The 28000-nt window shown below is 43.5% G+C and overlaps 1 protein-coding gene across 1 annotated transcript in view; it reads right to left on the bottom strand.

The window, feature by feature from the left end:
• Nucleotides 1-28000, bottom strand: part of ACACB (acetyl-CoA carboxylase beta) — a 1510375-nt gene that overhangs the window by 1064037 nt on the left and 418338 nt on the right. The window lies entirely within an intron of this gene.

Genomic DNA, 28000 nt, shown 5'->3' with positions numbered 1-28000 from the left:
AAAGAATGGTTACTAACTTGCTGTATGTTATTTACCATTTCTAATACATATTTCTTATCAAGAGATTCATCAGTGGTTAGCTTTTTAGTTAACTGATCAAGCATAAACTCTTGGTATTGTATCATGTGAAACTGACAGTTTAAAGCTCTAGCTGAGAGAGTGGCTGAAGTGTAAACCTTTTACCCCATCTGTCTAATGACCTTGCTTCCCTTTCAGAAGGAACAGGGTTTTAGCTATGGTCGCTACTGCCTTGGGACCCTGGGAAATAGTTTCGGGGTCTGCAAGAGGGGCTTTGTAAAGGTGGTGATGAGTATCTGGCACCCTGTAAAATCTGTCTGGTTTGGCAGGGGCTGGGGGTAAAGAATCTGGAGCGGAGCAGACATCATTGAAAGCATCATCCACCACAGAGAGAACAGGAGGTATAGCTAAGGGCCTATGCTGTGGAAGGTGCAAAAAGGTCCTAAGTCTTTTCCTGGAGTCTGAAAAATCCTGTTGCTGCCATTGGTACTGTTCTCGCATGGCATGCAAGGTTTCCCCAAAGGAGAATTCTTCTGGTGGGGAAGCAGCTGGAATGGATTCTTCAGCATCAGAATCTTCAAAATTGGAGAAAGGAGCCTCTGGCTGGTCAGTTATGTCTGATTCATCAGCAGAATCATCAGAGGACACTGGCTCATGGGGCTCTGCCCTAGGTCTCTTCTCTGGGGCTGAGAGGCCCTGTCTGGGTGAGATTGAGATCCTCTAATTAATGAAATTAAATCTTCTGCCAAAGTAAGCATTTGGGAACTGGAAGAGGGCCTGGTTGAGGGGGTTTAACAGGCACTGTTTTAGTAGTCTTGGCTGCTTTAGCCCTGGCGAAGGCCTTAATGGACATGGCTGCTGGAGGCCTAGCAGCACCACGTGCTGGGGTAGAGACATCCAAGGGAATGGTGTCTGATAAGTCAGTGGTAAGCACCGTAGTGGGTAAAATTTCTGAGGCCGATTCAAGAGTGTTAGCAGGGACCTCAGTTGTAGAGATAGATTCAGCTGTATTTTGATCAGTTTTCTCGGTTTCGCCGAAACCGAGACACTCGCGTTTGCTTAACCATGGTTTCGCCGAAACCGCGGAACGCGAGTGTGGCTCTTTTTCTTTGCGTTTTTTGGCAGAATGTGTAGTCGGAGGATCTGACGGCATAATGTACGCAAAATCAGAACCGAAAAACTGTTCTGCAAACTCCGACCGGCGCCTAAGCGTTCGGTTGAAAGAAGCACAGGACGAACAGGCTGCTACGTGGGCTGGGCCTAAGCAAGGCAGGCAGTAAGAGTGGAAATCTTTATGAGGTATTTGTTTCCCACAGGTTAAACAATTATTAACTTTTTCTGACATCGGCTGAGGCAAGAAAGAGTCCCCAACGGGGTACTTAGCTTTAGAAGTCTTCGAAGTAGTATTCGGTAGAAGTAATCTCTGGATCCGACCGACCGGCACTTGCGAACAGCTTCTGCTTCGGGCGCCACGCGGCAAGAAAGACTGAAGAAAATGGCGTCGGCTGATGCTTTTATACCCGAAGGCCAACAGAGATGACGTCGGGTGAAGTGCGACATCAGCCGAAGCCGGACCCGGACTTTGGAATCCGGCCGACTGAAGGGCTGCCTGACGACAGGACAACCCAGTTGTTATGACTGCAGATGCATCCATGAAGGACATCAGAAGTTGTCAAATGATACCTCAGTATAAAGAAAAAATTATCAATTTCAACAATTGGCTAAGCTTCTGGTGTCATTCAAAGGGGATCCAGTGTCTGTCAGCCTGGGATGACATGCTCGACAAGCCACGTTGCTTCGCAAGAGACGGCTTGCACCTGTCACCCCTTGGCTTTTGAATACTGGCCAAGGCTCTTGCTGCCCCCATAGTGCCTTTTTTAAGCAAGGTTCAAAATTCAAACCCACCTCCGTAAACAGCACAAGTAAAAAACGGAGGGTTATGCTACTCAACGCCAGGAGTTTAAATCTCAAAATGCATGCGCTCGAAACACTCCTAAGTATGGAGAACGTCAACATCTGTGCAGTAACTGAAACCTGGTTCAAGGCTCCAGAGAGCACTCCAGCACTACTGGGCTACAACTCATACCACACATTTTGGCCACAGAACACAGACCGAAACACAAAAGGAGGGGGTGTATCCATATTCATCAAGGATACCCACACCTCCAGGTTAGTGGCGCAGCATGATACCTCTGACATCATCCATGTGCAACTAACATCGGGCAAATCTGCAATGCAAATTGTGGCCTGCTACAGATCACCCTCCATGACCTAGGACCACCACTCCGCCTTTCTGGAGACACTGGGAAACATGAAGGTCCTACCGAACACCCTGATCTTGGGAGATTTCAATTACCCTACCATTAACTGGGAAACTACTGGAGTACAAACTCCCAGGCTCAGCGCTTCCTGGAATTTATCAACTCAAATGCCCTGGATCAGCTGGTAAACTCCCCTACCAGAGGCCACAACATACTGGACCTGGTCATCACCAACATGGGCGACAGGTGCTCCGTACTGGAGGTCAACCCATCACTGGTTAGATCAGACCATAAACTAATCACCCTGGATGTCCACACCCCACCACCACCCACCAAGGAAACCACAGTGAAAAACTTTTCTAAAGCAAACTTCACCTTACTTAAGTCAGAGGTGGTAAGTTTCACAGCCCCCACGCTAAAGGATAACACTGCCCAAGATGCAGAATCCTTTACAATTACACTCTATGAGCACCTACAAGGATGCATGGATCGTGCCATCCCTAGCAAAACCAAGACTCACTTCCCAGTCTGGTGGACCCTTGCCATAAACAGGTTATACAACAAAAGGAGGAAACTAGTTCAGAAAAAAATCAAATCCCAAGAAGGAAAGACATCCCTGATCAGTATTAGTAAGAAACTAAGGTCCCTCATAAAATCATCCAAGACTAACTTCGAAAGAAAAATAGCCAAGGACTTGAAAGATCACCACAAAGCCTTCTTTAGCTATGTCAAAAATCTAAGCGGCAACTCGCAGATATGCTCTGAGATAAATTCAGTGCAAACTTCACCTCCCTCTCACCTTCAAAAGGGCCCACAACAATACCAGAAAACTGTAGTGTCCCGGAAATCACAGAAGCACAGGTGAAAACAGCCCTTTCAAAAGCCAAAAACACAGCATCAATGGGGCCAGATGGTGTCCCAGGCTGCGTCTTGCACGAACTACAGAACGAACTAACCCCACCACCTAAACACGCTGTTCAACCTCAGCCTCTCCACAGGCTACGAGCCCATAGAATGGTGCACAGCAATGGTTATTCTGCTCCACAAAGGAGGAGCCACAACTGACCCTGGTAACTATCGCCCCATAAGCCTGACTAGCCTGGTCTGCAAGGCTATGGAGCGCATCATCATCATGGAACTCATTAACAAAGACATTGGGAACCTCCAAACACTTGACCCCACCCAGTTCGTCTTTGTTAAGGGCAGATCAAGCCTACTAAACCTGGTTGACTTCTTCGAGACAGTTACCAAGGCCATAGACGAGGGAAAGGTGGTTCACACAGCCTACCTTGATCTCGTCAAGGCGTTCAACACCTTTCCTCACTCTGGTATTTTAGAAAAACTCACCAGCCTGAACATAAACCCCTATGTCACAAGATGGGTTGCCAACTGGCTTACAGACAGAACTCACACGGTAAGAATAGCGGGCTCCAGGTCTGACTCTAAACCAGTCACAAGTGGTGTCCCGCAAGGCTCAGTTTTGGGACCCCTACTGTTCGGCATATATTTCACAGAAGTACAGGCAAACACAGGAGGACTATGGCTAACCAAGTTTGCCGATGACTGCAAACTGGGAGCCATAATTGACTCTTCAGCTGACACGGACATCCTCCAAAAAGGCCTTACTGAGACAGACACCTGTTGTCAAAGTCATGGCCTCAAGCTAAATGCCAAAAAAATGCATAGTCATCCCATTTGGGAAAAACAAAACACCCACGAATTACCACATAGGCAGCAGTCCCCTTAATACAGAAAAGATAATAAGAGATCTGGGGACCCAGGTAGATAGTAATCTCTCCTTTTATAATCATACTGCCAACGTAGTATCATCCTTCTTTGTGGCCCATCTAATTACTAAGGGTTTCGCATCTAGAAATAAAGAGGTTATAGTGCCCCTCTCCCCATCACTCATCAGATCCATCATAGAGTACAACGCCCCATTTGTGATGTACCTCACAAGACACTTCCAACAGCTTGAAAGACCACAAAAGCACCTCACCAAGAGGATTACTGGCCTCAAACATATGTCCTATGCAGCCCGACTGAAAAAAATCTGGCTGTACTCAGTGGCGTATCGCTTACTCAGAGGTGATCTCTGCCCGACTTACAAAGCCATGTCCAACTCAGAATTGATGGACATGCTCCACCTAAAGAAATCCAAGTCACTGCAAGCCATGCGCTCTAGTGAGCTAAACCTCACCACAACAATAAATAGAACATGCTGGAGGGATAGATTCCTGTCACAGAGACTCCCCATGCTTTGGAACAAAATTCCAAACTACATTATGAAGAGCCCCTCACTAACACTCTTTAAGAGAAGCCTTGACAAGTGGATGGGTAACAAAAAGTACACCCCTGGGATCACTTCATTGGCTCTGCTTGACAGAGGCTCAGTTAATTAATCAATGGGGTGGCGAAAGCCGACACACTCTGGCTAGGCTTATAAATGCCCTCGGGCAGATAGCCTAGTACCTACCTATGAACCTATAAAAGCAATAATTAGTACAGAATATAAAATATTGCATGATAAATATAAGAATCAATCAGAAGAGGTTAGAAAGGATTGGAAAGAGATTGGAAAAGGAATTCACAAAGAAACAATGGGAGGATATATGTATGTCTCCCAAATATGCAACAAAATATAGAAGATTTAGGATTTTTGTCTGGAAATGTTTGCATAAATATTTCTATACTCCAAGTAGAGTCCAGAAAATTTTCCTCAGGTAGACAGCAAATGTTGCAGGTGTGACAGGAAAGAAAGAGGTAATTGGGAACATATTTTCTGGAAGTGCGGTGAATTGACAGACTTTAAGGATTTCCTGCTTGATGCACTGTCAGAGGTGCTTGGGGGGGGGGGGGGGGGATTGGTCTGATTAAGCAGATGATTTTCCTATGGCTGCCAAAAAAAGCAATTACTAGAAAACAGAAATCAAAATCTAAACCAACTATATTAGAAGTAATGAATATCAGAGATAAAACAACTGGAACTGAAATCTTTAGAAAAGGGTAGGAGCAAACGACACAGGAAAAAATGGGAATTGTGGAAACAACACACATAAGGGAGGAATGAGGTTTAAACGGTGGTAGGACTTAAATGAGCTATGTAATGTTTGACTGAAAAAGATTGGGTAGATTACATGTGATATATAATGTTTGCAACCGGGAGTGTCAATATGGTTTGTGATGTAAAAAGCTTACAACTATGATTGTGTCGGTGTGGTTTGTTTTATTTGTATAAATGTATGATTGTCTATGTAGTAAGTGATGGTTTAATAAAGATGTTTCTTGTTTAAAAAAAGAGCAGGAATTGAATAATGTATGTAATGTTGCTTAGGTTATATGATATATAGCAATATATGTGCAGTAAAATGTTTATGTTAACTATAGCATCATTACTTTTACATGAATGCAAATTTGCCTATGCCACATGTGATAACTCAATGAAGGCATTTGGAAAAAAAGCCACATAAACACACTGTATTTATAGAGGTAATGTATCAGTAGGGGCTGGGCAGGCACAAGAACAGGGGAAAAAATGCAATGCAACAAGAATGACAAGCAGACAAATGATAAGCAGTATACAAGTCTCTAGCAGCAAAACTGGAATGGATAGCTGTAGAAGCACAAACCTGCAGTAAAAATTACAATACTGCCTCTCTTAAAATTCCACTACAGTCTAAGGCACCACATTAAGCAGAAATTTACCAGTAACACCGTTTATGGAAAAATGCAATAATAAATGACTAAATGAGGCTATGATCTGGCAGAAGATCACAATTTCTCCACAACTGCAAATTAAACTATGAGACTAAGGCCCCAGACAGAGTTTAAAATACAAGCATCCAGCTTTTTCAAGAACGAAGCTACAAGACTAAGGTCCCAGAACAACCTAAGAATGCAAATACAGAAAATGCAGAAAATAGTCATAGTATCACCACAAAAGTCACTATACGTGCAACTGAAAATATTTAAGCAGAATTGAAATGAAGAAATATTCACGGATAATCGCATACTGTTATGTGCAACAGGCTAGTCCTATAGTTTCTTTGAAATACCCGCCCCATGGGTCTCCTGATGTAACCTCTGTAATTTTAATTTGATTTTCTTTTTACAGTTTGAATGGAGTTATTACTTTTTTCTCTTACACACCTTTCTTTATCAAAGCAGGCAGCCTTCTGTGATATAAAGCCATGTTTATAGCTCAGGCGACCCGAGACTGATGATCAGCTTGAGTGATTGAATGAGTTGGAAGGTGAAGATGGATGCGTCCCTTCTGAGAGGGAGGTGGCAGTCTGGGACCATCCCAAAACACAATCCTTTGGAGGAGGAGTAGCTCTGCAAGGTGAAGTCCTGTGGGAAGGCATTTGACCTCCAAGACACATCTGGGGTAGCTCTAATCAGGAGTGCATGGCAACATGCACTTGCATGGGAGTGGGCACTATGGCCCCCATGGTGACGTGGGTCATCCATCCCCCTTCCCAGTGAATACCTCTTCATTGGCAAGATGAGGATACAAACCACCACTGAGGCAGCCTGTATAATGGCCTTCCCTAGCTAGCTCTCATACTTATTGGGGAATACCTAGGCTGGGGGAATGAATGGCCATGGAATGGCAGAGGAAAAAGTACATGGAGGGGAAAGAAATTTTTCTCAAGACTCAAGGAAATGTTTTTGGACTAAAAAAGACTAGCAAATGAAGGAACAACAGTTAAAGCAATTGACTTTGCATGTTGCAAAAAAAAAAAATCACTTGGAATTGGTTTGTAAATCGAATCGAATTTAGTACAACATTCATAACCAGGATTCTCTCTTAAAAATTACACTGTCATTGAAAGGCTTTTGGAAGAATCAAAAGCCACAAGATGACCCCTATCACTGGTTTTCAACTGGGACATTTTTCTGAAAGCATAAATGTATAATAGATAATTCTCTAAGATATAAAGGCTGAAAATACATTTGATTAGCACTGCCAAAATAGAAAGACTGTCAAAGTAGAGTGGACTGACACTTCAGTTAAACGACAAGAAAAGGATGGGTGGAATGAAAGGTGCAGTTTCTTTTTGGGCCAAGATTTCTGTAAAAGCCTCATTTCATGATTATAGCAATATGCAAGGAATGCCTTGATTACTGAAAAAAATCAGGTCAAGGTATTGATGTCAGCCTCTGGCTAATGCTCACTAATATTATGAACTCTTTCAGCAATGATCCTTACAATGAACATCTGGGTGCAAGGATTATGGTAATTAAAATAATTCTAAAATAAACAGAAAGAACATTTTACAATGTACATTTTTTCAACAACTCCCTTACTTGGGGACATCTGCTAGGCATCACTAAGCCACTAGCCCAGCTTTAGGAAAGCCCAAGGAAAAAATGTCTTCCCAACACACAAATGATAGACAAGGAAGTATTCCATTGCAGAATGCACAGCCACTTCAGTCAAAAAAACATGAGATTTCCAGGTGCGTTTATTGGAAGCTAGAAAATTATTAGCATATGTCAAAGTCAGAGGATTCTATGAGATGAACTACATTACAAAGGCACTCATAATACTCCTATAAAGCAGTCAACTTGCAGAAAACACAACTAGTACAGCTACCAATCAACATCATCTGAAGGGGAAAATGCAGAGTTGGTACTGGATGCGATGCTAGACACGGCAGCTTATGCTAAAATAGACAGCCTGTGCTCAGCACATCATCATCATCTGTACATTTATTTATTATTTATTTTACATTTGTTAACCGGGATAGTCCACTGGACACAGATCCATTTTCAGTGGAGGCCTGGGGAGAAAAGGTCCACACACGAAAAAAACTACAAAGTTTACAAAGTATATTCAGATATAAAACACAGTGAATCTTAATAGTAGTATATTCATATACAGCAGTCACAATTTGTGAAAACAGAGAAATCTTACAGTAATAGTTTCATTAGTCTAAAGAAATATATATATATATATATATATATATATATATATATATATATATATATATATATATAATGACCTCAGTCATCGCTGGAGGGAATCATGTGTAAACCAACAACTTCTTAAAGGTTATTGGGGGTCTAAACCATAATCTATTTTATTATATTGCATGTATTTATACAATAATAGAATATAGACCTATCTGTTCCTCTTGAGGTGTGAGATAGTTAAGGTGGTATAGCGTCTAACACAGTGAAGTGCAAGAGCATAGCCAGTTATTAGTGAGATGCAGTTTTAATGCTTTTTCGAACTGTATGAAGGATGTCATAGTAGTTATGTTATAGGGTAGAGCATTCCATATTTTGGATACATAATTAGAAAAGAGGGAATCACCTGCTGTATTATTTGACTTGGTTACTTTGAGAATAAGTTTGTTACTGGAACGAAGAGTTCTGTTATTGGTGTGGAGGTGAAATAGGCTTTGCAATGCAGAGTTTTTTTCTGGTTGATACACAATTTTATGGGCCAGAGAGAGCTGGTTGTAATGCAGGAGTTGAAGTTCCAGCCAGGTGAGCTGCTTCAAGGATGAGCAGTGTTGAGATCTAAATGGGGAGTCAAAGGCAAATCTAGCTATTTTGTTATAGCAGGAGTCAAGCTTAGCTAGGTCTGCTTTTCTAAGGTTGGTGAGAATAGAAGAGGCATAGAGGAGGGTAGAAAAAAGGTGAGTGTGAGATACAGTAGCTTTTGTTTGTTGGGTAAGGAATTGCCTATTTCTATAGAGGGCACTTAGGTTTTTTTGAGAGCTTTCTTGATGGTCTGGGAAATATGAATACCAGATCTTAGATTATCACCCTCAATGCCCAGGAGTTTGGTGTGCTCTGTGGGAGAGATAGTAGTTTTGTTACTGGACATGATATTAAAGGTAGAAGTTGATGAGGTGGACCTAGTGGGTTTAAAGAGTAGTAGTTTGGTTTTAGCAGGGTTTAGGATGAGTTGGATATTGGATAGCCATGTTTCTATAGAGAGGAAAGATTCCTGAGTTAATGTGTGAAGTGAGGAAGCTGCACAAATTAACGTAGAATCATCAGCGTATTGGTTGACAGATGGTTTTGGAGTGGAGGAATGAAGCTTATTGGTATAGAGAGTGAACAGCAGAGGGCCTAAAATAGAACCCTGGGGAATACAAAGATTAACTGGGAGAAGGGCGAAGAGTTCTTGTTTCCAGAAGACTGCTTTGTTGACGGCCAGCTAAATAGCTTTGGAACCAGGCTATGGTGGGAAAAGACAGTCCTAATTCGGACAGTTTTTTGATAAGAATGTCATGTCTAACCATACTGAAGGCCTTTGAGAGGGCAAGAAAAGTGGCAGAAACAAATTTACCAGCATTTCTATGAGAGTTTACTGTATTGGAGAAGGACAATAAGGCAGTGGTGGTACTATGGAAGTGTTGGAAGCCATGCTGGGTGTTTGATAAGAGCCTGTGTGTGTGTGTAAGTAGTGAATAATTTGGAAGTGTACGCACTTTTCAAAGATTTTTGCTAGAGGGGATAGAATTGCTACAGGTTGGTAGTTTGTAAACTCTGTGGAGTTACCTCCTTTATGTAGGGGGATTATGTGAGATATTTTCCATATCTCTGGGACAGTGGCTTCTGAGAGGGATCTGTTAATTAGAATGGCTATAGGGTTGGCCACTGCATTGGCAGCATTTTTTAAGAATTCCTCTGGTAATTTGTCAGCAGCCGGAGTAGTGGGCTTAAGTTTTTTGAGGTACTTTTTTATCCTATCTATAGAGACTGACTGGAATTTGAAGGAGCTATTCCTTATGGGAGTAGTGATGGGTTCAGAGGAAGGATGTGTGTGTTGATTTTTCTGTTGGTTGGCTAGGGTCAGTATTGTTTCAGTAAAGAATTTATTAAATTGGAGGGGAATGCTGTCAGAGGTATTTACTAAGGTGGGAGAGGGGGGTACCAGTTTTGCCTGGTAGTAGCAATTTGTTAATGGCTGTCCAAAATTTTTGAAGGCTATTTTGGTGCTTGATTTGAAGATTGGAGTAGTAACTAATTTTGTCATACATGTCAAGACACACTTTAGGCTAAACTGATATGGCTAACTTTAAAGTGACACAGACCATGGAACAATTGCCAAGCCTCCCTGATGCATTTAGTTCACAACTTGCATTGTGGCACAGAAGAAAGGAGCCCTCACTGTGACTCCAAATACTTCGCCTGAGCACTGGTGGAGCAAGCTTGCTGGTATGAGGAATGGGACAGGCAGCACAACTGCCAAGTCATCAGCTACAGGAAGAGGATAGTGCAAGTCTTTTAATACTTGCTGCTTGGGCATTGCTTGACAGCTGCAGATCTTCCACAGGTCAAGCAGAGGCATAAGACAAATGGGAAGAGCTAGCCTGTAGCACGAGTGTTTTCTCTCACTTGGATTTGGTATCTGCAAACAACACACATACTTCCCTCTTAGGTAACCAGTGTGGACAGGAAACTGGGGTAAGTTCTCTCTCCATATCTATAAAAACTATTGACTAAATGCTGCAGGCATTAGGACTGCTCAGCACCTGGAATTTCTTCATATAGTGGGCTCCTAATCCCTCACTGTTGTGATACTGCTCAGCTCCCATCTCTGCAGATTTTTTGCCATGCCTCTTTGGTACCCAAATTACACACAATGCAGGCAACCTTAGTATGCATATAAGTAGAGAAAGATAGGTGGGCACTAGCAAGTTTCTGCTGCATGGTGGAAAAGCAGCAGAAGAAAGATGGCTTATTGTGGCCTATGGCATGGAGATGGGTGGGAGTGGTATGTTACCAAATATAAACACACGCCTTACAAATCTATGATTAGATAATTATGATAAGTACATAACTTTTCTATCTTGGAAGTTGTGGTAACCTTTAGGAGAGAGTCCCAGGTACATACTTGAGTAGGCCCAGATAGCCTAATATCTGTTTGACCATCAGTAGCCCTAAAAGATGAGTGTACCCTACAAGCAAAGTCGAGCCTGCACTGCAAGGCAAAAGTGTTTAGGGTAGACTAGGCATCTGTTCCAAATGTCATTCATAGAGGTGTTGCTGAGAAATGCAGATAAATTTGCAACACCCATGGCTGTGTGCGGTTTGGCTGGAATAGGCAGTTCTTGGAATGCTGAGATGTGACAAAATTGTATACAGACTACAATCCATCTAGACAGGTTGATTTTGAATACCTGTGTACCCTTCCTTTCGGGTATGAAATGCAGAAAGCTGGTCTGCTTTTTTTTCTTACATCTTTTGTTCCTTCTAATGTAGGACTTTAAAATGTCATGCCCATCTATACTCTGAAGGAAGTAATCCCCTTTATTTTGATACTTATGTAGGTTAATGGTGCAAAGTTGTTTCAGTTGCCACATTTGTCCTGAATTATGGTTGTCCCATTTGTCACTAATTAGGGTTGTCCCAACTGTCAACTATTCCCGTGGAACAAATGGTAAGGACATTTTTGCCACTAGGGCTTTCAGTTCTGAGATTCTGAGCTCCACTGATGAGGTCAACTCAAAAAGATGTTTGATTAAAGCCTTTCTCCGTCAAATGTCTCTCTCAGTGGTGATCATAAGTAATGGGTACATTTTAATGGCTGCTAATAAAAAAAGCTGTTGACCCCAAAGGAATTAGAAAGTGTCACTAAATATACCTTTGTGGATAAATAGCTAAGTTCCCTGATCAAAGATCTCTGCCTAATATCTCATAACATGCTCTGGTAGAGATAGCTGGGATTGTATGCATTTTCTACATGCCCAATAGAAAAACATTTTCCATTTTTATAACATTTTCTAGCGAAGGAAACATCCGGAATTCCCCTGGCCTTAATTGTGAGCTTGGAACTGTTGCTCACATTCAGAACTGGAAAAGCCAAACCATCCTGATGGCAAGGCCCGAGTGGATCTTCCAGGGCACCCAGAGCAAACCACAGTTGTGTAGGCCAACACAGGCCACAAGTAAAACTATGGATTTGAAGGCCTTGGCCATCTGGACTGCTATGAGGAGGAGGAGAAAATGGTGGGTAAGTAGAGAAGCACATTTCCACTGGTCTCTCTCACGGTCATCAGTGGTTGAAGTCAAGGAAGAAATTCACGTACTTCATATTTGATGATGATGTGAAAAGATACATCACTGGATAGCTTCATATGCAAAATATTGTGTTCCCTATCTACTGCCCTAGGGAGCACTCAAAGCAGGACTGTTCAGCTGATCCATGGCATGTGTACTGCTACAAAGAAAAAGGTTATGGGATGGGGCCCAATCTCACAGTCTAGTTGCCTCCTGTAGAAGGGAGAGGCATGAGTTTTCCAGTAGTTTGCTGATATACCACAGAACAAACATGGTGATCATGTGGATGGTCACTGTGCTCCTGACCAGAATATTCTGGAAGACTTGAAGGGAAAGAAGTACTGCATGGAGCTCTAAGACACCGACAAGGAGCAGAGATTCACCTGCAGACCAGGATTCTTGGCCGGTTCTGCACTGAAAATGCTCACTCTATGGTAGATGTTATGGCTGTGGTAAAGGAGAATTATGTGCTTATAGTGAGGACAGGTGTGTGAGGCCACCACTGTAAGCTGCTTTATTTACCAATGTGCTATAGTAAATCTCTGAGAAAGTAAACTGCTCATATTGATACCACAGCATCCTGAGTGTCCACTAGAAGGGTTTTATGTGCAAGAGGGCAGGAAGAACAAAAAGATGATAGCCACCATGTAACCCAAAGTTTTAAGTAGGGACCATCTTTAACCTAAAGAAGCTGTTGTAGAGACATCATTTTTTCTGAAGGTTTTAATACTTTGCAGAGGGTGGTATCCAAAATACACCCTTGGAACACAATGCACTTAGTGGGAATAAGCTGAGATTTACAGACCTTTTGTAAACAAGTCACTCGGACACGTTCAAAGTATTAAATACCCAGAACAACTTGAGTCACAATATCAGTGATGAGGCACAACACAGAAAGTACAGTTGTGTACACTTACCATAAATGTAGATGTTCGAGTGTATTCACTGTTGCAGTCATCACCTGTGGGTTATCCCTGCTGTGGTAGCCCTCTGCCATCCCGAATACCAGAGACAATGTTTTTTGCATCAGCTGCTGTCGCTTGTAGACTGACATCAGGTCGTCAGTGTTATAAAGCAAGGCAGCTGACATCATTACATCAGTTTTTCTTGCCCTAACCAGTCAGAAGCCCAAGGAAATATGGCAAAGTGGTCCTGGTGGTTAAAAACCACCTAAAGAAGCCTATGTCTCCCTAAGGAAAGAGGATATAAGGGGGAAGGAGGGAGGGAAACCAGGACTGCAACAGTGAATACACTCAAACATCTACAATTATGATAAGTGTACACAACTGCACTATGTTCTTCATGTTTCACTGTTGCAGTCATCACCTGTGGGAGGATTTCCAAAGCTGAGTAGAGGGGTGGAGGATTAGTTAGAGACCTAGGCATGGATAAGCAAGCCCTGCAGAACTGCAGAGGCAAACCCTGCCCTAGCCTTAGAGAAAAAGAGGAAGGTGGTAATGCTTTGTAAAGGTATGGACTGAGGTACAGGTGGCAGCTTCCAAGATGTGCCTGGTGGGAATTCCTCTGAGGAATGCTGTGGAAGTGGAGGCTGCCCTAGTGGAATGGGTACGAATCGACTTAGGGGGTGGTTTCCCATGTAATCTGTAGCAGAAATGGATATAGTGTGATATCCATTTGGAAATGGTTTGCTTGGAAATGGGCTTCCCCTCTGCCCCTAAGGCAAAGCTCACAAGAAGTTGGTCGTTTTTCCTGAAGGGTTTTGTATGGTTTAGCTAGTATCTGAGCTGTCTGTGGACATCTAGGTGAGTGCAGAATTCTTTCCCCCTTGTTTTGAGGGTTAGGGAAGAAGGTGGGCAGATGAATGGCCTGGTTAAGAGTCACATTAAATATCACCTTGGGCATAAGGGAGGGGTTAGTCCTAATGGATAACTTGTCTGCATGGAAAATGATGAAGGGTTCACTGGACATCAGTGCCTGAAGTTCTGAAACCATTCCAGCTGAGGTGATAGCTAGTATGAAAGCAGTCTTCCAGGAGAGGTATTTCAGTTCTGCTAAAGCAGCAGGTTCAAATGGTGGTAAGGTTTGTGTTAAGAGAAAAGTTTTAAAAACATACTGTTATTTGTCTTTTGCCTCTTCTTGCAAAGTGAACATGTTATTTGTTGGGATATGCCTATCAAAGATGGGCCTCATCTGTGAACAAAATGCAGCATTGCTTATAAACATTTCTGCTTTTCAGAATAAAGAGACTTGGTTATAGCTTAGTGAAGCCTGGGATAAGGACGCACGGCCGAGTAAGAGTTAATTTACTGAAGCAGGCAGTGTGCCCTGGAAAATTTGAGCTACCAATGTTGAACTGAACATTCTGTACTTCTTGAACATTCTGCACTAACTGTTGTTTTGAGGTAATTTTTGACAAACATGTTTACCGCAGGTGTTTTTCCATAGCCAACTGTCAACAGTCAGAAATGTAACAAAAAGTTGTTTTGCTTGCAGTATAAAAGTTGATGTCAGTAAACAAGTTGACCAGAGGAGGAGATCATCTTGGCCAACAAGATGTGTAATCTGGTTAGCTGCTAATAAAGAAGTTTTTCATCACCTGAGGCAGATGTGACTCATTTGAATTTTTCTTCTGACAGTTTGTTTTTCCAAAACATAATTCAGGTCCCAGGCTGGCATAGGTGGCCTTCTGGGAGGTCTTGATATTAGAAGCCCCTCTGAGGAATTGTTTAATCAAAGGATGTGAGAACAGGGGCTGGTCTGTATCGAAGTAAGCTGAAATGGCTGAGGCATGGATTTTAACAGAAGAGAAGGAGAGGCCACTATTGAGCAACTCCGCTAGATAGTCCAGGATAAAAGGGATGGAAGGTTGTGAGGAACTGCCCCCTCTGGACTGGCTCCAGGAGCAGAATCCTTTCCATTTCCCTGCATAAGATTTTCTGGTGCTGGGCATTCTGGCTTCTGTGATAATGTCTAGGACCTGTTTGCTTAACACGTGCCCCTTGCTTGCCTTTTGAGTATTAGCCATGCTGATAGTTTGAGAGTCTGCAAGAGGGTGCACCCCTCCCCCCCCCACACACACACACTTGAGTGAAAAGGTCTGGGATCAGAGGAAGCTGCCTGGGAGGCTGTGATGTCATGCTGTGCAGCAAGGGGTACCAATGCTGCCTGGGCCAATCTGGAGCAATGAGGATGGCCTTTGGTCCCTCCTCCCTTATCTTGATCAGTACCTTGGGAATAAGAGGCAGGGGAGGGAATGCGTACATAAAGAGGGAGTTCCAGGGGAAGGTAAAGGCATCTACCTTCCATGCTAGGTGGTGGTACTCCCCCGGTACAGAATTTCTTTAGCTGGTGGTTGAGGTGTGAAGCAAAGAGATCCACCTCCGGATTTCCCCACTCCTGAGTGACTTCCAAAAAGATCTTTCTGCGGAGCTGCCATTCATACGGGTCCAGTAAGTTTCTGCTTAAGTGGTCTGCCAGCGTGTTGTTGATCCCTGGTAGGTATTGGGCTATTAGGTGTAATCCCATGGAGGAGGCAGTCAGCCAGAGGTTCATGGCTAGCCTGCACAGAGGGTAAGATTGGGTCCCTCCTTGTTTGTTGATGTATCCTATTACTGTAGTGTTGTCTGTTTTGATAAGGAGAACCCCTGGCCTGAGATTGGGACGGAAGGATGTCAGAGCCTTTTGTACTGCCATCATTTCCTTCTGTTTGATATGCAAGGGAAGGTGTTGGGCATTCCAAAGACCTAGGGTGCACATGCCTGCTAGGTGAGCACCCCAAGCAATGTCTGAGGTGTCGGTGGTGATGGTCTGCCTGGTAGGGCAGAGAATGAAGGAGAGACTCTTGTTGTTGGCACAGGCACAGGCCCATGCTCACCAGAGAAACTCAGCCCTTATACAGAGGATCAGAGGGAGAGAGGTCTCTAGAGGCTGTGAGTGTTGACACCAAAGGTTCTTTAGATACCACTGAAGCTTCCTCATGTGAAGCCTGGCCAGAGGAATTAGAAGGATGCAAAATGCCCTGTACCCCAAAGCTTGCAGAAGCTTCCTCGCCGTGAGGTGACTTTTGGATGACAGCTGGGTAAAGTAGAGAGGCAGGAAGCTCTGCTTTTCTTGGGATAGGAAGCCCATTTGGGATGCTGTGTCCAGCAGTGCTCCCAAGAAAATGATCCTCCTGGAGGGTATTTGCTTTGATTTCATCTTGCTGATGGTGAACCCAAGGAAGTTAGGAGGGTTTTGACAAAACAGAGGTCCTGGAGCAGTTTTTCTCTGCATTCTGCCTGAATGAGGCAGTCATCCAGATAAGGGTAAATCTGTATATTTCTCTGCTTGAAAAATGCTATGACCGGAGCCAAACATTTGGTGACTACTCTGGGAGCAGAAGGAAGCACAGAGAACTGAAAGTGTTGTGAGCCTGCTCTGAAGCACAGGAATTTCCTGCAGGATTCCTTTATGGGGATGTGAAGGGAGGCATCTTTTAGGTCTAGGGTCACTAACCAGGCATTTTTTTTTGTCAGCACAGGCAGCAGCTGCTGCAAAGTTAGCATTTTGAATTTGGGGACCACCAAGGAGGTGTTCAGATTGGACAGATCCAGGATGGGGTGCCAAGTGCTCTCCTTTCTGGGAACAAGGAATAGCCTGGAATAAAAGCCTTTGTCTGTTTGATCTGCGGGAACAAGTTCTACTGCCCCCTGGGATATGAGAGTTTGGACTTGTTTTAATGCCTCTGCCCACTGATTTGGAGGTAAATCTGGGTACCCTCTGGGAATTGGGAATTCGTTGAAATTGAATTTGTATCCTTGAAAAATTATCTTTAGGATCCATTGGTCCTTTGTTATAAGCAGCAAATTTTCTTTGCAGAAGGGCAGCCTTGCCTTTGGGGCAGAAGTGGTCCACTGTTTGGTTATCTGCTGTCCCTGGGATAGGGGCCTGGGAGGTCTGTCCCTGTGGGTCTTACCTTGCCCCTGTCTGCTAGGTGCCGGAAAAAAACAGTGTTTAGACAGAAAATTCCTGCTGAATCTAGGAGGTTTAACATGAAAGAAACAGTTTACTATTTGCATTGATTTTGCTTTGTCTTCCATCATTTTAAGCACCTCTTGTGCTTTTTCTCCAAACAAGCAGTCTTTATCCAAGGGTGCAATAATTAATTTAGACTTGACATGATCAGGGAGAGGTTGTTCCTTCAACCATGCATGTCTCCTAATGACAGATCCAGACACTGTTGCCCTGCTAGAGGCTTCTAGCGCATCATATAGGTTCATAGGTAGGTACTAGGCTATCGGCCCTGGGGCCTATATAAGCCTAGCCAAAAAAGTTCCCTGGCTTTCACCACCCAAGAAAGTTATTTGAATGTTTCCCTATCTAGCAGAGCCACAGATGTGATCCCCGGGGTGAATTTCCTATTTCCCATCCAGTTGTCGAGATTTTTCTTAAAGAGGGCTAATGAGGAGCTTTGCTTGACATGAATGGGCAGTCTGTTCCAGAGCATGGGAAGTCTCTGGGACAGGAATCTATCCCTCCAGCATGTTCTGTTTATTGTGGTGGCATGGTTTAGGTCCCGGGAGAGTGTGGCTCGGAGGGATTGGGGTTTCTTTAAGTGTAGCATGTCCAACAGATTTGGGATTGACATGGCTTTGTATGTTAGGCAGAGGTCACCTCTGTGTAGGCGATAAGCGATGGAATAGAGCTGGAGTTTTTTTAAATGGTCTGCATATGGCATCTGTTTGAGGCCAGTAATCCTCTTGGTGAGGTATTTCTGTGGCCTTTCCTGTTGTTGTAGACATCTTGCAATGTACATGCCAAACAGGGTGTTGTACTCTATAATGCGTCTGATGAGGGATGAGTAAAGAGGAACAATGACCTCTTTTTTTTCTGGAGGTGAACCCCTTTGGGATGAGGTGTGCCACGTAGAAGGATTTCCTGACTACTGTGGCAATGTGATCATCAAAGGAGAGACTACTGTCCACCTGTGTTCCAAGGTCTGTTATCACACTTTCGGTGTTTAGTAGGCTAACACCTATGTGGTAGTGCATGGGTACAGTGTATTTCCCAAAGGGGATGACAATGCACTTCATGGCATTGAGCTTGAGGCCATGACTTTGACACCAAGCATCAGTCTCAATGAGGCTCCTTTGTAGAATATCCACATCATTAGGTGAATCTATTATGGCACCTAGTTTGCAGTCATCTGTGAACTTCTTTAGCCAAAGACCTGCTGTATTAGCCTGAACTTAGAAGTAGATGCGAAACAAGAGAGAACCTAGTACTGAACCCTGTGGTGCTCCACTTGTCACTGGTCTGAAGTTGGATTTGGAATCTGCTACTTTCACTGTGTGGGTTCTGTCAGTGAGCCATTTGGCCACCCATCTTGTGACATAGGGATTTATGCCCAGTCTACTGAGTTTAACTATAATTCCAGAGTGGGGGATGGTGTTGAAAGCTTTGGTGCACCACCTTACCCTCGTCCACGGCTCTGGTGACTACTTCAAAGAAGTCAACCATGTTTAGGAGACATGACCTACCTTTTACAAACTGAAACTGAGTGGGCTCCAGAGTTTGGAGGTTACCTATGTCCTTGTTTATAAACTCCAAGATGACACGTTCCATAGCCTTGCAGACCAGGCTCATCATGTTAATGGGGCAGTAGTTCACAGGCTCCATGGTGGCACCCCCTTTGTGGAGTGGGATTAACCATCGCTGTGTGCCATTCAGTAGGCACAAAGCTTGAAGTGAGGCTATGATTGAACATGGTACTTAGGTGGGGGTGCAAGTTCGTTCTGTAGCTCATGCAGAATGCAGCCTGGGATGTTGCCAGGTCCCATGGATGCTGTGTTCTTGGCTTTGGAGAGTGCAGTCTTTACTTGCACAGCCATGATTACAGTGGCTTTGCATTCTTCCTGTATAGTGATGGGCCCTTTAGGGGGTGGGGGTGGGGGTGGGGGTGGGGGGTGAAGTTTGCACTGAACCTATCTGCCAGGATGTTGGCAATATCAGTTGGTTCTGTATGTCTAGTGCCATTGTGCTGTAGCTCAGAGCAGATCTGACAGCTGTAGAATGCTTTGTGGTTGTCTTTAGAATCAGTGGCGATTTTATTTTCATAACTAGCTTTGGAGGATTTTATGAGGGATCTTAGCTTCTTACTGAGGGTGACCAGGGAGTTCCTGCAATCACGGGATTTTACTCTTTTTTGCAAGAGCTTCTTCCTTCTGTTGTAGAGTTTGTTTCTGGTAGGGGACCACCACATTAGCTTCCTTTTTTTGGAGAATAGCATCTTGGTTCTGTTGGAAATGGCATGATCAATGCACTTGTGTATGTGCTTATACAGTGCATTTGTATAGGATTCAGCAGTTGTACCTCTATTTTCTGTCTGTATGGGTGCCATGAAGCTTGCCACTTCTGTCTTAAGAAGCACAAAGTTGGCTTTGGAGAAGTTTTTTTACAGTGGTTTCCTTAATGGAGGGTGGGGGCAGATATTTATGTCTGTGGTCGGATCTGACCAGCAAGGAGTTGACTTCTGGCGTGGAACATAGTTTGCCCATATTGGTAATGACTAGGTCCAGGAAATTGCTGCCTCTGGTGGGGGTATGGACAAGTTGATCCAGAGCACTGGAATTTATGATTTCCAGAAAGCTTTGAGCAACTATGTTAGTACACGAGTAGTTTTCCTAGTTGATTGTGGGGTAGTTGAAATCACCCATTATTAGGCTGTACCTTAATATTACACAGTATACCAACAAACGTGGATTGGGCATCCTGGGGCATGGTGGGGGATCTGTAACAAGTTACAGCCTGGATTGCAGTCTTGCCCAGTGTTAGTTGCACTTTGATAATTTCAGATGCATTATGTTGAGCAACTAGACTGGAGGTGTGGACAGCCTTAGTGAATATGGACATGGCTCCTCCTTTAGCGTTTTGGTCCAGGTTAGGTGGCTGAAAGGTGTGGTATGAGTTATAGCCTGGTAATTCAGGGGTGCTCTCTGGAGCCTTCAACCAGGTCTCGGTCACTGTACAGATGTCAATGTTCTCCTTTTTAAGGAGTGCCTTGAGTGAGTGAATTTTGAGGTTTAGACTTCCAGCACTGAGTAGCATTACCCTCAGATTTTGCTTGCTTACACCTGCTACGATGGTGATTTTGTCATTTGAACCTTGCTAAAAAAGGCACTATAGGGGCGGGTAAGAGCCTTAGCCAGTATCCGGAAACCCAGGGGCGACAGGTGCAGGCCATCTTTGGCAAAGCATTGTGGTTTGTCGATCATGTCGTCCCAGGCAAACAGACACTGGATCCCCTTAGAATGACAGCAGAAGCTTAGCCAACTGCTGAAGTCAATCATTTTGTCCTTGTATTGTGGTATAATTCTGGGCGATGGCAGGATGCTACTCAGGACTAGGGTCATACCTGCCTGGGTTACATGATCCGAGAGCTCCTCCATGTCTCTCTTCATGTAGTCCAAGGAGGTACATCTCAGTTCATTCACACCAACATGGAAAATGACAGTCATACTTGTACTTATTGTGGAGTGACCGGAGTGCTTGCATTATGTGGCAGATCCTGGCACTCGATAGGCAGTTGACAGTAACTTTCTTCTTGTTTAGCCTGGCGAGTGGGACATCAGTGTGCCTGACTATAGAGTCACCTATGACTAGTGTGTTGGGTACATTGTTTTGCCTTATGGGTTGAGGTTGAGTGGCACACTGATTTTTGTGTCCACAGTGTAAAGTGTGTTTTGCCACTTGACAAGCAGAGTGCAGTAAATCTGCTAACTCTTTAGAATGGCACAGTCAGGAAAGGTAAAAATATTTTGCTTTAATAGCTCCAAAGTGTGTTGTTGATATTTTAACATATGAAACTGACATTTGAGTGCTCCGATGGCTAAAGTTGCAGAGGTGTAAACTTTTTTACCCCATTTGTCCAGAGCTCTGGCATCCTTGTCCGAAGGAGTAGAACTATTTGCAGAACTAGCCCTAGCTCCTTTAGGTCTCTGTGTAATGACCTCTGGGTCTGCAGCAGGATTTCTGTACAGGTATTTGTGAGAATGCAGTACTCTAATACCGGTCAGGTTTACTGGGAGCAGGTGGGAGGGCATTAGGGGCTAAGCTGGATTCATGGAAAACATCATCCACCACTTCTAAGATAGGGGGGATGGCCAGGGGTCTGTGCTGAGGCAGGTCTAGAAACTCTTTTAGCCTTTTCTTAGACTGAGGGAAGTCCTGAGATTCCAGGTGGAAATGTTCCCTGAGGGTGTGAAGGGTTCTCCAAAGAAAAGGTCTTCTGGTGGAGAGGCAGAAGGAATAGATTCCTCTGCATCTGAATCCTCATAAGTAGTCAAAGGTGGTTGTTTCTCTTCAAAATCTGAATAATCAGATTCCTCAGAATCCTGCTGTGTTATTAGTTCAGGAGTAGGGTGTCTTTTCCTTTTAGAAGTTGTGGCCTGACTGCCCCTAATAAGGGAGATAAGATCCTCCACCATCTTAAGCATTTGGGCTTGGGGTGGTGGAGCAGGAGTAAGATGGTGGCTAGAGATAGATTTTCTAGGAGTGGCCTGGCTTCCAGGCCAAGAGTATCCATTGGTCTGAGAAAAATGGTAGCCAGATGAGAAGACTTCTGTTTTTGTCTAGAATCGGTAGTGTGAAAGGCCTCCTTGGAAGCCGGTGCTTGCATCATGGCTCCGGACCCAACTGAGGCAGAGGGGCTGCAAAAGCGTCTCATTGAATTCCGGAGAACTGATGACCTGCTTAGCGGCAGAGTCATTGGAAGGCTTAGCCTTGTGTGGTCTGTTTCCATCTTTATTTCTACATTTTTTCAGAATGTCTGTGGACTGTTGGCTGACAGATGCCATTTGTGAAGATGGAGGATGAAAATACCTATCTACAATAAGAGCTCTACAATGAATGGTTCTCACGTTAAAGAGGGCACAGAACCAGCAATGGAGGATGTCATGGTCTGGGCCTAAACAAGTGATGTATGAATGGAAGTCTCAGTGTGGGATCTGCTTTCCACAGTGAGACAATTGTTAACTTTGTCAGACATTGGTTAGTGCAAGAAAAAAGTATCCCCAATGGGGTACTTAGCTTTAGACATTTTCAGCTGTAATCCGAGCTCTGGTAGTGACCAATTGGCACACTTGCGAACTGCTTCTGCTACGGGCTTCACGGCAAGAAAGACTGAAGTAATGTCGTCAGCTGCCTTGCTTTATAGCATTGACGACCTGATGTCAGTCTACAAGCGACAACAGCTGATGCAAAAAAACATTGTCTCTGGTATTCGGGCCATTCGAGGGCTACCACAGCAGGGGTAACCTACAGGTGATGACTGCAACAGTGAAATACGAAGAACATTCTGATGTGTTCAGGGAGATGATGCACTACATGGAGGGAAACACAGATGGCGGCAAATACATATGGTTGTGTCAATATATCTTATCCAATGTGTTTGTTGAAAAATGTACTCCAACTGGCAAACAGAAAAGAAGATATATTTTGGGTTATAAGCCAAAAGAAAAATACTCTGAAGAATCTAGGAAGGGATTGCTAACAACAAACTCAGAACCGGTGAAAATGCACTAACTTGTTATTTAATATTCAGTCTCATTTGAGAAGATACAGGAAGTGACATTCCATAAATGACAACGTATGCCACATACTGCTACATGAAAGTTCCCAAACAGAGAGGCACCAATAGTACTCATGGCATGAAGCCTGTTGTGCTAATCGCACTGTTCAGTACAAAGCACTCAGCACTTGACAAAGCAAGGGTAATGGTTGTTATGCCACCAAGAAAATCAACACAAGAAGTACAGCATAAGATGCTGAGAATGTACTGGTGTGGCTCTGCATTCCAGGCAGCTGAAACCAGTACATTCTTATGGCTAGCATCAGCAAGCAGTGGCACAAGTTCCTGTCAGGCTGTTAAGAACCAAGAGAACAGACCACAGTAACAAAAAAACTGGACATGATGGTGCCAAAAAACTTCAGAGTTACAAATAAGGACTGAAGCAACCTTGTCAGTGGCAAAACCAACAAGGAAATGAGTACCAAAGACTATCATAGTACCAGTACCTACATCAGATCAGTAATTATCTGGAACCAGAGTAAAAGACAGGTCTGTTCCATAAGATGACATGATGAGGAACAGCCAGTGGGATAACAACTGGCAGGTAACCCACATGCAATGATGGCAGGGTTAAAGAGTTCACAGGTGCATACCAGTCTAATGACCATAAACCTAGCCATGCAACCACAAGTGTCCTTCAAGTTATGTTTTAGGCATTTATACAGGGAATGACTACTGGTTATGACATGATTTACTGACTGCATCTGCCCATCAGATACACAGGTGCAAAGCAACATGGTCTGTTAACCATGTCTTCTCATGCTGACAAATATTACAGCCTCTTAGAATGACACCAGAAACTCACTTCAGCCAATTGTTAAAATGAATCATTTTTTGCTCGTATTGTTGCATCATCTTTGGTGAAGGTACTATGCTGCTCAATGCTAGGCTCATACCAGTCAGAGACACACAATTACATCTATAATGCCTTTCTTCATATCATCTAGGGATGTACGTCTCTGGTCAGGGAAGCACTTCTGATTTCCCATCCAATGGTACAAGTTATGCTTAAATAGGGTTAGGGAGGAACTTTGTTTCATATGGATGGGATGCATATTCCAGAGAATGGGAATTCTCTGAGATACCTATCTGCATCTCCAACATGTCATATTTATGTTGTAAGCAAGTTTGTTTTGTGATGTGCAAAACGTACATCAGAGTGAAGTCCAGGGATGCCTTGTATAGCAGGCATAGATTGCCTCTCAGTAATCTCTAGGAGACTGAGCATAGAGATAGAGCTTTGAGGTGATCTGCATAGAACATTGTGTTTGTGCACTGCATGTTTTTTGTAAGGAACCCTTGTGGACATTCAGCTGCTGCATACATCTGGTCAAGTACATACTAAATGGGGGCATTATACTCAGTGATGGGTCTGAAGAGGCCCGAGTACAGTTATACAATGACTTCTCTGGATCTAGATGCCACGTCCTTACTTACAAATTGAGCAACACAGAAGGATTTCCTTAGTACCTTGGACACAAGTTGGTTGAACACCAGGTTACTGTCTGCATGTATTCCCAGACACATGACTACTGGGTCAAATTGTAGTCATGAAGTAATAATGAAGTAGTTTCCTGGGATGTCTGACTTCCTAAAAGGTACTATAATGTTTTTCTTGGCATTGTGCTTTAAGCCATGGCCTTGGCACTGGTCATTTTTCTGCGTTAGGCACTCTTGTAAGAGACTTGTGTCTTGGGGGGGATTTTATGACTGCTCCCAGTTTGCAATCATCTGTAAACTTAATCAGCCAGAGGCCTTTGACACTGGGATCTACAAATTGGAAGTCAAGGCCAAAGAAGATCGGGTCAAGCAAGGAGCCCTGAAGGACTCCACTGGTGATTGACTTCTTGTGGAGGTGGTCTCAGCAATCCTAACTTCCTGTGTCTTATCTGTGAACCAGCTGTCCAGGGGGTTATACAGGGATTTTTTGCCCAATTCTGTAAGTTTGTTAATACTGACAGTGTGTTTTTTTTTTATCAAATGCCTTAGCCAGGTCAAGGTAGGCAGTGTGCATAGTTTTATTCCCATCTAACGCCTGGTGACCTTCTCAAAGAAGTCCACCAGGTTTGGTAGGCATGACATTCCTTCAACAAAGCAAACTAGGATGGATCCAGTGTCTGAAAGTCTCCTATGTCTTTATTAATTTTTTTGATTGTTGAACATTTCCATGACAATTCACTTTGTGGCTTTACATGCAAGACTAGTCAAACTAATGGGCCAGTAGTTTCTGGGATCTGTTAATGGTCCACCCTTATGAAGAGGGATGACCACTGCAGTCCTCCATTCTCGTGGCACAAAGCCTGCTTTGAGACTATAGTTAAATAGCAACTCCAGTGGACCTAACAGGTCATATTTTTAGACTATTCAGGAGGCATTCTAGGATATTATTGGGGCCCACTGAGACTGTGTTTCAGGTCTTAGGAAGTGCTGCCAGTACATGCTCTTTATTTATATTAGGAGGTGTTATGCCTGAAGTTGTTTCCTGGGGAAGTGTGGATGGGGGGTAAGTAGGGACTAAAACTGGAAATGAATTTGTCAGCCAACAGATTCACTATAATCACCCGGTTCAGTGAATCTGGTAGCATTAACTACCAGTGCTGCCTCTGAGGTTTCTGACATAGCTGAAGGCCTTACAGTTGTCTTTTGCCTAATGGGGTTATCTTTCCCTCAACATTGGCTATATTGGTCATAATTAGCCTTCTTAGTTGCCTGTTTAATTCTGAACAGTGAGTTCTTATCTTTACTGGAGTTACATTTCCTAAGTTTAGCTATGATTGTTTTCCTTTTGTTATATAAACCTGTTTAATTTGGGATGCCACCAGGGTGGTTTGTTTTTGGAGCTAGTTTTGGGATTACTTCTGGTAGGTATAGCAGCCTCTATGTGCAGCCATTGACATGGTTGTACGAGTTTCTGTGAACAATTGCTCTTAGACTGTTGTTTTCTCTGAGTTTGGGAAGACAGAATTTTGGCAAACTTTCTCTTGATAAAAAGCAGCTTGCTTTGGAATAGTTCCTGTTACCGGGTTTACAGAGTTGATTTTGATTTCAAAGTAGACAGTTTTCTGGTCAAACCTTAACAGGGAGGATGTGATATTGGGTGGGGGGTGCAATGTTCACCTATATAAGTGAGTACGAGGTCCAATATGTTGGAACATCTGGATGGCATATGCATTAACTGGTCTTGTGTGTTTGTATTTATAAAGTCCAGGAATTTTTGTGTCTGCAGGTTTGAGGCTGTGTAGGACTCCCAGGCTACAGAGGGTTAAAGTCTGCAGTGAATAAGGTGTTAGACCTACTGGAGACACTCACTATCCAACCAAAATATGTGGTATGCATTTTGTGGGACACAGAGGGTGACCTACAGCTTGCTAGGATATGGTACAGGGTTTTATCTAGTGACCTACATGCAGAGAAACTCCAGGATGTTACCCTGTTTAACCAACCTAGAGGTGTGCTTATTACTGATTTATACTGAGATACCTCCACCTTTCGTCCCTGTTTGTGTAGCTACTGGCCTAAAAGTATAGAAGACACTGAAACCTTGCACTGCCAGGGTACTCTCTGCAGCTTTAAGCCATGTCTTTGTTACTGCACAGATGTCTACATTCTCCAGTGTCAGTAGTGCTTGGAGGAACTGTAGCTTGTTTTGGCTCCTGGCAATGAACAGTAACATTCTATGTTGGTAGGTTTGTCAATTTGCCATTGCCTAAAAAAGGCTCTGTGAGGGAAGATACCATTTTAGCCAGTATTAAAAAGCCTAGTGAAGATAGGTACAGACCATCCTTGGAAAAAACAATGTGGTCTGTTAACCATGTCTTCTCATGCTGACAAATATTGTATCCCCTTAGAATGACACCAGAACCTCAATTCAGCCAGCTGTTAAAATTAATCATCTTTTGTTTGTATTGTGGCATCATCCTTGGTGAAGGTAATATGCTGCTCAGTGCTAGGCTCATACCAGTCTGGGACACAGAGTTAGAGAGATCTAGAATACCTTTCTTCATATCATCTAGGGAGGTACATCTCTGGTCCTTTACAACTGTACGGACTATGATGGAATTACACTGATACCTGTGGTGCAATGACTTGAGTGCGTGCAGAATTTGGTGGACCCTGGCTCCAGATAAGCAACTAGCCATTTTCTTCTTCTTGTTCAGTCTGGTTAGAGGGATACCAGTACTTCTTACAATGGAGTCCCCTATGTCTAGAGTCATGGGAAGTCTGTTTGCTTGCCTTATAATCTTTGGATTTGAGGCTCCGCTGAGTGTGACTGTGCAGGTTTAGGTGTTGCTTTGGTTGAGTGCTTTTGGGCTCGTTGAGGATAATCTTTGCTGCTGGACAAATCTAGGAGGTCTTCGTTGTTTAGGAAGATTGCATTTAAAAACCTCAGCATATGTTGGTCTATGTGTGTGTTAGGTGCTAATTGTGGTGGGTACTGTATATGTGGTTTTGGCAACCTGATGTGCACTTGTATGCGAGAGTTTAGCCTCCAATGGCATTGTGTACATGCATCTCTCACATACTGTATCCATTACTTTAAGGATTATGTAGTTGTCAGCAAACATGAGACAATTGCTACATTGTTTCAAGATATGCAAATCCACCAAGCTGGCAGAAGGATAGTTAGGAAATTGCCTATCCATATTGTCTGGTCCCCTGATTGGTGAGCTACAAGGGTATGATATATGGAGGTTAACAGAAGACTATTAAGGGTGCTTTTTGGGGGATAGAGACAGACTAGGCCATAAACTTCTACTAAATGTAATGGCAGTGCCACTTGATGTGCAGACTAGCTGCTCTAAGTCTGCACTGTACTTACTGCTTTACAGCTCATCTCACATCTTGGATTAAAGGGCCTCATCCACACGATAGACACCACTAGACAATAATGGCCACAGATTCAGATAGCTGGATTGAAAGGGCTGCCAGATGAAGCCCTTAAGTAACAAGCAGTAAATTCCAAACCCAGGATGTCAAACTATAACAAAGGTCCAGAGTGACATGGATGTTATTCAAAAATCGTATCACAGATAAGAGGGCTCCATTAAAGTATACTTATTAAGCAAACTGCATACTATCTGAAACAGAAGTAACTCCAGGATATGTAGGATACTCACCTCCTATATAA

This window comes from Protopterus annectens, chromosome 4.part0 (assembly GCF_019279795.1).
Source record: "Protopterus annectens isolate FY-2018-M chromosome 4.part0, PAN1.0, whole genome shotgun sequence".
Lineage (NCBI taxonomy): Eukaryota > Metazoa > Chordata > Ceratodontiformes > Protopteridae > Protopterus > Protopterus annectens.
The sequence above is the reverse complement of the archived record's forward strand: the minus strand, read 5'-3'. Positions and strand labels throughout refer to the sequence as shown.